The sequence below is a fragment of the Lytechinus pictus genome, chromosome 15 (assembly GCF_037042905.1).
Source record: "Lytechinus pictus isolate F3 Inbred chromosome 15, Lp3.0, whole genome shotgun sequence".
Classification (NCBI taxonomy): Eukaryota; Metazoa; Echinodermata; class Echinoidea; order Temnopleuroida; family Toxopneustidae; genus Lytechinus; species Lytechinus pictus.
In genome coordinates this window covers 24,478,545-24,489,447 of record NC_087259.1, presented here as the reverse complement: position 1 = coordinate 24,489,447, position 10,903 = coordinate 24,478,545, and positions in this window count along the sequence as shown.

Sequence of the window (10,903 nt, the reverse complement as noted above, 5' to 3'; positions counted from 1 at the left end):
TGGCAGACGGATGAGATCAAGGGAACAGCCTCCTTCTAATCGGCAAACATTGATCCAAGCTCTGCAGGAGGAATGGACAGAACTTCCCCAGGACTACGCCAGACAACTTGTCCAAAGCATGCGTCAGAGAGGACATGCGAGGAGGACATACACATTATTGAACATTGTTGTTTGTGTCTGGTTTATTTCATCCTTTGACATTGACTTTTGTGTAAAACCTGGACAGCTCATTCTGTTACATTTTGTGACTTTTGATTCAGTGACCAAGATGCTGTACATGTCATTTTATTTCTTTGTAATAAAGATAATCACTTCCTGTTGGGTATGTGATTACTAATGGATATTGCACCATACCTGTGTACAAAATTGTTTATTTCTATGGGGTGAATTTTTGTGTGCAGCCTTTGAAAAAAGTGGATACTTTGCTTTGCTTTTATAATATTGACTGACCTTCAGGAAAATATTGCCCCAATTAACATGATAAATTCGAAGACGTGGATAATGGGTCAACTCATCGCCGACATGACCGAGATCGTCTTTGCATGCGTCAATTACGCGCATAGTAGAGACCAAACAATCTTCCCAATATTCACGAAATCTAGGGCAATACAGTTTTGTATTACCAGCTCAGATGTCTGATACGCGTAAAATGATTCATATTCAATTGAATAAGTAAACAACCTTAATGATTAAGTAAAACTTTAACCAGGGATGGTGCAAAGGGTGGGGGGCAGGGACGACCTCTATATGATTCTTTTAAAGTCGGGGAATAAAGGAGGTAAAAGTAAAAGAGGGAGAATTTTTCATTTGAGTGGAATATGGCGTTACAGTATTAGGTCGCCTCCCCCATCCCCTCCATCGAAATTGGCTGCCCCCGATGATAACTATCGAAATTCAATATGTTTCAGGTTCATTCTTTGAATCAGCCAAGAGTTCGTATTTTGTAATGCTGTATTGCTATGCATATAAGTTGGGCATTTAACAGCCCATTGTTTGTTCCAAATGCAAAACAGATGCAAAACAGATTTCAAAATGAAAAACTCAGTTTCAGACGCCAAAATTGTTCAATAATCTGACTGAGATTTTAAAACTTTAGATCTTCCGATAGTTTTAAAAGGCATATCTTTGTTTTCTTTTATATTTTTAGCGAATGCATGCACCCACACTTCACCCCTATCATGTAATATGCTTAATATGTATTTCTTTTATTATTGGTGTTTAAAGTTAAACTATTGGATTGGAATATTAGAATGCCATATTTTTAAAATTGTTTTTTGAATATTCTAAATTCATTATAAATTTTAAGTGAATGCAGGGCTCTCAAGGATAGCAGGTTCACTGGATTTGAATGGAGAATGACAACATTGTTTCATTAAACTGAAATATATTATTATTATTATTATTATTATTATTTTGTTTGGCGTCACCTGTGCCTGGGAGGCGAAAAGCGAACTGAATCACTATGACCCGCAGGTCTCTCCTCCCGATATAACTGATTGGGGGGAATGCAGGTGGACCACTACACCGGGGTTTCCCCCTACTCTTATACGAATAGTGCAGTGGGTTCTTTACGTGCAAAGGTGGTGACTCTCCTCTACACGGGGCCTCCATTTAACGTCCTATCCGAGGGACGGAGTGTTTTCCATTGTAACATAGCCTGCATCTATGAAACATGGGAGAGACGTTTACACACAACGCACTGGCTTCAGTCATCCGCCCGGGGTGGACTCGAACCCACGATCTTTGGTTCGACGGGCAGACGCGTTATTAATAAATTGGATCTGAATGTGTACCGTGGACATGGTGGATGAAAGTAGTTGTGGTATAATGCCTGGTAAGCATTGGCGGCGGAAGCCAAAAATTTTAGGGGGGACGACAAAAAAATTTGACAAGCAAAAAAAAAAAAAAAAAAGGTTATCGACACAAACCCCCACCTCAAATTTAGGGGGGACAGGTCTCCCCCCCCCCCCCCGTCCCCCCGCTTCCGCCGCCTATGCTGGTAAGAGACTAAAGAGAGCGAATTACGTCAGGTTGCCAAAACATGCACGCTCCTTGCGCCCAGTACAAATAATTGTCATTGTGCGCATAAAACATACAGTCTGGCGCGCCATGTGACGTATATCACCTCGCCAACCGCGCCATTCCAAATTAAAAACACCTTCATGACCAGGCTTTTTCCGCCGACTAATCATTTTAAATCGCCGTGTCGTCTTCAAAATACATTATTTTCGGCGAACAGAATGACAAAACAAAGTAATTTTGTCGTGGCTTTATTACATAGAAATGGACACTTTTCCGAATCTGGTGTCACAATCACATAAATATAAAAAATGGATATGAATACCTCTGATTAGAGACTATTATATATAATGTTTGTACATATATATATATATATATATATATGTACAAACATCTTAAAGTTTCACGTATTGGCTTCTGTAAGGTAACAAAATAATGCTGAAGATAATGCTTTGATTGCCAATAAATGTTTTATTGTTCACTCGAATTTTCGACGGTCGAAAATTCGAGTGAACAATAAAACATTTATTGGCAATCAAAGCATTATCTTCAGCATTATTTTGTTATATATATGTACATATATATATATATATGCATATATATATATATGAATATGTATATATGTGTATATATATATATATATATATATATATATATATATATATAAGCTGGGGGCCCGGGTTCGATTCCTAGCAGAGACATTTTTTCGGCATCACCAATTTTTCCAAAGGGTAGATAGCTCTGGGGAACCTTGATTTAAGCTACGCCTACCATTGTTCTCTTCATCCATTTCTTTCACAAAATATTTAAATAAAAGAGTTGCCAAAGCTGTTGTACATGTATAATTTCACAAAAATATATATATATATATATGTATGTATATAGTCAAATATGTATGTAGTCAAATATGTATATAGTAGTCAAATATAGTCAAATATAGTCAAATATAGTCAAATATAGTAGTCAAATATGTATGTAGTCAAATATGTATATAGTCATATATGTATGTATATATATAACGATATTACATTCCGCGTGTTGGACACAGATGAGATAAAAGAGACAAAGAGGTAATGTATTGTAGTTCAACAAAGTTTATTTCCAAGTCCAAATTTTCGACGCAAACCTGAAGTCTTCGTCAGGGATACAAAGCTCACAGTGACAAGATATTGAAATAATATATGCATTCATGATTATGGTAGTCATGGAAACGCACAGGTTAAAAACATCACCATCATAATGAAAGCATACTTGAGGCGCAGGCTGCAAATATTTTGCGTAAGTGAGGACACCATTGTTATGTCATAATCACTTGCTAATGACGCAACCACAATCATGAAAGTGCATGAAAAGAATAAGATAATGGATAAAGGCCTATATATCATGAAACTAATTTACGATAAAAGGAGGTGACAATGACCTCTAAAATCACTTGAAATCAAGTGTTAACATGTACGGAGGAGAGCAGAGCAAGAATAATAAACTTATATTAATATTCCTGAAATTATTTATAAAAATACTTTGTCCAGCCAAGACAGATCCTTGTTTAGGCCATACTGAAAACTTCGGCTATGACTAATGGCTCGATGTTCAGCGAGTTCCTTTTTTCCGCGGATTTATAACCTCCTCCAAAAAGAACTATTTTGAGATCATCGATAGTGATTTTCTTAGTTGAAGTGCTCAGCTACCGGGAAACCATTGCGTACGTGTTGTCGGATAGTAGACCTGTGATTATTGAATCTTGTCCTAAATTTAGTACTGGTTTCTCCAATGTATGTTACATGTGGGCATTTGCTACAGAGGAAGCAATAAAGAATAATGCTTGAATCGCAGGTGTGGTTGGAGAAGTTCAGGCGCGGACCCAGGGGGGGGGGGGGCACGTGCCCCCCCCCTTTATAATGTAAAAATGCCATTAAAACAGAGGAGTACCACCTCTTTTGAAATTGAAGACCTTTTTTTTTTTGCTTGTCAATTTTTTTCGGGTACGAAATATCTTTTAATTGTGGTTGAAAACCTCTTTTTTTTTTTCTTTTTTTTTTGCTTGTCAAATTTTTTCGGGTACGAAATATTCTTAATTTGTAATTGAAAACCTTTTTTTTGGCTTGTCAAAAGTTTCATGATATATAGGCCTTTATCCATTATCTTATTCTTTTCATGTACTTTCATGATTGTGGTTGCGTCATTAGCAAGTGATTAGGACATAAATGATGTCCTCACGCAATAATATTTGCAGCCTGCGCCTCAAGTATGCTTTCATTATGATGGTGATGCTTTTTTAACCTGTGCGTTCCCATGACTACCATAATCATGAATGCATATATTATTTCAATATCTTGTCACTGTGAGCTTTGTATCTCTGACGAAGATGTCAGGTTTGCGTCGAAAATTTGGACTTGAAAATAAACTTTGTTGAACTAATGCATTACCTCTTTGTCTCTTTTATCTCATCTGTGTCCAACACGCGGAATATAATATCGTTATATATATACATACATATATACAGTATATATATATATATATATATATATATATATATATATATATATTATATATATATATATATATATAATAGTCTCTAATCAGAGGTATTCATATCCATTTTTATACTTATGTGATTGTGACACCAGATTCGGAAAAGCGTTCATTTCTATTTAATAAAGCCACGACATAATTACATATTATTTTGTTTTGTCATTTTGTTCGCCGAAAATAATGTATTTTAAAGACGACACGTGATGCTTTTTTTAACATGCGCGTTTCCATGACTACCATAATCATGACTGCATCTATTATTTCAATATCTTGTCACTGTAAGCTTTGTATCCCAGACGAAGACGTGAGATTTGCGTCGAAAATTTGGACTTGGAAATAAACCTTGTTGGGACTACAATGCATTACCTCTTTGTCTCTTTTATCTCATCTGTGTCCAACACGCGAAATGTAATATTAGTCTAGGTGATTGGTGAAAAAAATGATCAGAAAATGGTAAAAGCATGAAAATTGGCACAAAGGTAGAGTAAGTTGTACTAAACATTTTTAGCAGGGGGTGCCAACGTGAATTTGCCAAATATAGCAACGGTTGCTAGGTAACATAATTACCTTAGTAACTGAGCTTTATTGGGCTTTAGTAACATTTTCATGAGCGACGTGTTGCATGAATTTTAACCTAAAGCACGTTCCTTTGTATCACAACAGTTTTAATCCATTTATTCATACCAACGGTTGCTAAGAGACTATTTTCCATTGCAACAAAGTGTTTATCATTGCTCAGATGAATATGATCAATATGATTTACTCAGAATAGCTCAGAAATTAAATCTGGCCCATAGTTCATCATGTCATGAATATTTCCTATGGTAGACCCAATAAGCACCATAGCAACAGTTGCTAGGTAACATTTTTTCACAGTAACCAATTCTTATAGGGTATTTTTCACGATCATAATTTATATGAACCATATCTTTTCTATTAAGGCATTACTACATTAATCACAACAACCCAGGAACAATGTATCATGCGAAATACCAGATGATATAAGTAACACGTTTTCTGTTGCAACCGAATGGTAAGATTATTGATGTGTGTAAATCATAGAGGTACTATAGATGCTTAAAAACGTAAAATATTGTACAAATTAAACTACCTCATGATATGGTTTATATTTCCATACTTTCTGCATGTTAAAAAACTCGCCTTAACACCAATATTTCCCATTTGAAAACCATAATTATTATGGATTAACATAAACACATGTAAAAGATCGACCATCGATTTAGATTTGGTGTCTTTCATAGCAAAGGGTACTTTGTTAATATCTGTTATTACTATATAATTTAGTTACACATTTATCATTGAATGATAATAGACCTCATGTTTACTTATCTGAGTGATTGGAGGTAGGATTGATCGAATTTGTATTATCGAGAATTAAAAGTCTAGAAACCGTTGACATTCTAGAAATTTGTGGCTATGTATTTGCCCAATGAATCTCCTTTAGGACACTCTATAAAATGCCCTTGGAAAGAATTCCACAAAACCAACATTAAACAAGAGAAAAACAGTTAGAGGAACAGTTACAAGAGTTCACCAGGAGGTAATGGGTGCTACAAATTGAATATCTCTAATCTTGGAGAGATGAAAAAATGACCACCAAGAATTGAATGAGTCAACTAAGTTTGAAATTATTTCAAACACCGAAATCTCGCCACTTTATCTCTAGCTAACAGTAGCCGTTCTCTTGAAAGCCAACACACTTTGCCTTAGTTTACCCACTCCATTCGTAGCCTGCAATGAAGATTATATTAGGAGTTGATTTTGACTTGTCCATACCGTCTCCAGGTGTTTTGACTTGGATCAATCCTGCAGCTCTGTGATCTATCATGACGCGAAAGATCCTGCTAGAGTTGATTTTGACCGGTCAGTTCCGTTTCTAGGCATGTTGGCTGGATCCTGCAGCTATATTATTGATCTATCTCATGACTCGGTCCTGCAGAAGTTGATTTTGACCTGTCCGTTCTGTTTCCAGGTTTTTTGACCTGGATCAATCCTTCAGCTCCAGGATTTATCATCACGTGAAAGATCTCCTAAGAGTTGATTTGGACCGACCATCAGTTCTGTTTCCAGGTTTGTTGACCTGGATCCTGCAGCTCCGGGAATTATCATGACTTGAAAGCTCTTACATAAGTTGATTTTGACCAGTCAGTTCCGATTGCAGGTGTTTTGGCAGGGATCCTGCAGCTTCATCGATCATTACTTGAAAGATCTTGCAGGATGTACTATATGTGCAGCTGACTTTGTCACCTACGTATATGTGAGGCACTTGTGATATCAGGTTGGCTGGACGTGATCCATACTCGTCCACAGAACCCCGGCACAGAACAGTAGCATTAAGTAAGGTGTTCTGATATGCTTCTTCCTTCCATATACCTCCAATACATCTTTGCATGTCCAACTCAGAACTCTGATGGAAATGAATTTGCTGATTGCGCTATCACCTTATATAATGTCCTATATAAGGAGAAATGTCTCTTACACTCTGATTGATGAACAATTCATTGTTACACCGAAGATGATGATAACTTTCTTGATGTATTCCTCTGTTGCCTCTAATATTCTTTGTCGAGCATAATGCATGCTTCACAGTGGTTTTGTTTTTTCCTTTAAATTAATCCAGACAGTCTTGACCTAAATTTTGGTCTAAATATATGCCAAACTCTGAGAAGGCATTTGCGACACATTAAATGTACGTTCTATTCATTCGCTAAAATTGTATCCAACACCTTTACATTGCTTTCTATTTTCCAACCATACTTTTTGATGATTTGGTACAACAACATATCTTGCATTCTACCACCTCATCTTTTTTTATTTGTAGGATGCAGCGTTAGTTATTAGCATCAATTACAGAGATAACGATTTCTCTCAAGAAATTTTTGTTGTATAATCACCAAATGTACATGCTTCGTTACCTATTCAAAAGTAGTGCACGTACATTCAATGATGCTTGAGGATGTTTCAGGTGTACTGTCCTTGCTATAAAGTGCATATACAGGAAATGATTCTTGAGGCTGTTTCATGTCTACTGTACATGTATATTCAAGTCAGTCAACAAAATATCAAAATATTACAGACAAGTGCGTGTTCATTTATAATAATAATAATAATAGCCAATTTTTATAAAGCGCTTTTCCCCAGAATGGCTCAAAGCGCGTTACAGCATATTATTACCCCAGTCATTGGATTCATTTCAATCCCGCACGAAAAGTGCACAATATCCACTCCCTGGGGAGCATTCCTTCCATTCATTGCAGCCTCATTATGGCGCTGGCAAAATCAAACATACAATATCTTTCGCACTACTCGCAATTACTTCCAAAGAAGGTTTGTCATTTAATTGGGAGCGAGTTAATATCAATAAAATTTCAGCTTCCCTTTTCCCTCAAGGTTCGGTGTCTTTCCGAGTGTTCCATGCTACATCCACTACAATACCCTGTCTCAGTTTCATAACAAGAGAGATCCTATCTAATAAATGCACATTCAATGACCCAGTGATGATTTTTGTATGTGTGTTAGCTTCGTCATGTGTGAGTAAAAAGTATGAAAAAATAATAAAATTATGTATATCGAATTAGGTTTGTTACCTAGATACAATCAGGCCTACTATGCAGGCATTATTATAACTATTTGGATTGCTCCTGAACTTTTTAGGGATCTGATATATTTTTTTACTCCAGAGTCATACCTTGACCTACTACCCACTTTCATTCAAACATTATGTATAGATGTTGTATTAAGTAATATTATCTATAGTTGCTATGGAAAATATGTTGTTTAGCAACTGTTGCTATACATGGTCAGAATGTTTCTTGATATGTGATTGTAAAATGGGAGCTTAGAAGTCAAAATATAGTTTTTGAAATGTAGATAACAACCCAAAAATTGTGGTTGCCAAGGTAGATATGTTACCTAGCAACCGAGAAGAGATCAGGTTGGCACCCCCTGCTAAAAATGTTCAGCACTATTTACTCTACCTGTCAGCCAAATTTCATGCTTTTACCATAATCTGAACAATTCTTGCTATTTTTTGCACCGATCATCTAGACTATATCGTTATTGTGAAAGAAATGGATGAAGAGAACAATGGCAGGCGTAGCTTAAAGGTGTCCCAGAGCTATCTGCCTTTGGAAAAATTGGTGTTGCTGAAAAAATGTCTTTGCCGGGAATCGAACCCGCGCCGCGGCGCGGGTGCCGGTGCCTTAACCACTAGACCACAGACCACTAGACCACAGAGACGGGTTCGTGGCAACTGGCAAGGGCGACCCCGATCCGATTGACCGTCAGATAAACAGATCCTCATTTGTAAATCAATTTTCATGATATTCGGAACAAACATTGGTCTTGGGGTAAATATGTGCAAGACACATTTTTCGCATACTGGAAATTATGTTGCCATGGTAACGGTATATTATGGCAAAAATTAGGAAAACGTCTTTCTTGGGTCGAACTACTTCATCAAATTTCAACCAATCCTCACACACATTCGCCGTGAGGTAACGATGTTCAAGACACATTTTTCTGTGTATGTATGTATACTTTGTATGAAATAACGGAACATTTTTTTCCATACGAAAGAACCTTGGGAATAACGAACCTTATTGGACTATGAACACTTTGGATTTCTTTTTTTTTTGGGGTGGGGGCGAAACCAGCGTATACGGTGACCTAGTTCATTTTAAATTGGGAATGAATATTGTTTTCTGCTTGTCAAATTATTCTGAACAAAAATCCCCCCCCCCCCTTATGGAAAAAATGTATCCGTCACTGATGTGCATGGGCGGAAATCCCAGGGGGAACGCGTCCCCCTACCATTTGGAAAGGGGGGACACAATATAAAATGTCCCCCATACTATTTGTGGTCTCTTATGACGTAAGAAAGCCGGCTCGTGCCCCCATCCCTTTTGAGAGCCCCTTTAATAGTGATAACTTTTTTTTTTTGCTTTTGAAATTTATTTTGGACAAAATGACCTTACATTTTGGGTGATAACCGTTTCCTTTTTTTTTGCTTGTCAATTTTTTCGCCCCTGGTCACCCCTTACCTTTGGGGAGAGATTTCCGCCCATGCTGACGTGGGCCTTATATAAATTATTGAAAGTCTTGAAGTTTGTTGAAAAGACGGAAAAAGTATAGTTTAAATATTCTTCTTGTATAGGCACGTAGCAGCCAGGGGGCGCTGCTCAAAACGGCCACAAAAAAATTTGCCTTTTTAAAATGAAAATAATTGCGTGAAGTAAATTCAGTGAAATAATATCCAACAAATAGAATCGTATTGCATTTTACCCTTTCTCCTTCCTTCCTTCCTTTTTATCGTCTTTTTTCTTGATCGTAGCCCCCCTCCCCCCTCACATGCGCGGACTTAAGGGGGCCGAGGGGGCATTGCCCCCCCCCCCCCCAACAACAAAAAAGAGGGGGAGGAAAAGAGAAAAAGAGAAAAAGAAAGAAATAAAGAAACGGAAAGAAAGAAAGAAAGAAAGAAAGGGAGAAAGGAAACAAAAGGAAACGGGGGAAAAGAGAAAAAAGGAAGGAAAGAAACTTAAGAAAGGTAAAGGGGAAAAGAAAAGAAAAGGAATAAAGAGAAAAAAGAAAATAGTGGGGAGAAAGTGAAGGGGAAAGAAAGAAACGGAGAAGCCAAAGGAAATGGAGAGGGGATATAAGAAAAGCGAAAAGGACACGAGAGAGAGGGGAAAAGATGGGGAAGGGGAACAATGAGAAATGAGGAGAAAAAAAAGAAAGGGAGAATAAAAATGGGACTGGGGGAAGGAAAGAGAGGAAAAGAAGAAAGGAAAGGGAGAGGGGGAGAACAAAATGATATATCAACAACAAAAAAAGGGAAGAGAGTGCCGGAATTGAGAGAGGAAAAAAGAGGAGCCTAAAAGATAAGGGGAAGGGGAAATTAAAACGGGGTGAAAAGGCCCACTGAAAAGGGAAGTTCGGAACTCTATGTAACAAATCAATTATTTTTTTTCAACAAAATTGTGAATTGAGAAGCCAAGTCCTCGTCTCCTCTCGTACCAAATGAATAGATTAGAAAAGGTAAAGTTATGGGAATAGGGGGAATTAAGTAGGGGCTGATGCTGCGCCTAAGCCCCTAGCAACGCCAGCAAGGGAAAGTGGGAGAAAAGAACTACGCGGGTTCTGTATTTCGTCGTTAAATGGATGGGCGAGAGGAGAAAATGGAAGGGATGGGGGAGGGGGAGAAAAGGGGGAAATTAGGACAGATAAAAAAACGAAGAAAGGGACGAAAGAGGAAGAGGAAAACAAAAGAAAAAATAAAAGGAAGACAAAATACAAGGAAAGATTAAAACGGAGAGGGAGAGAGAGAATTGTT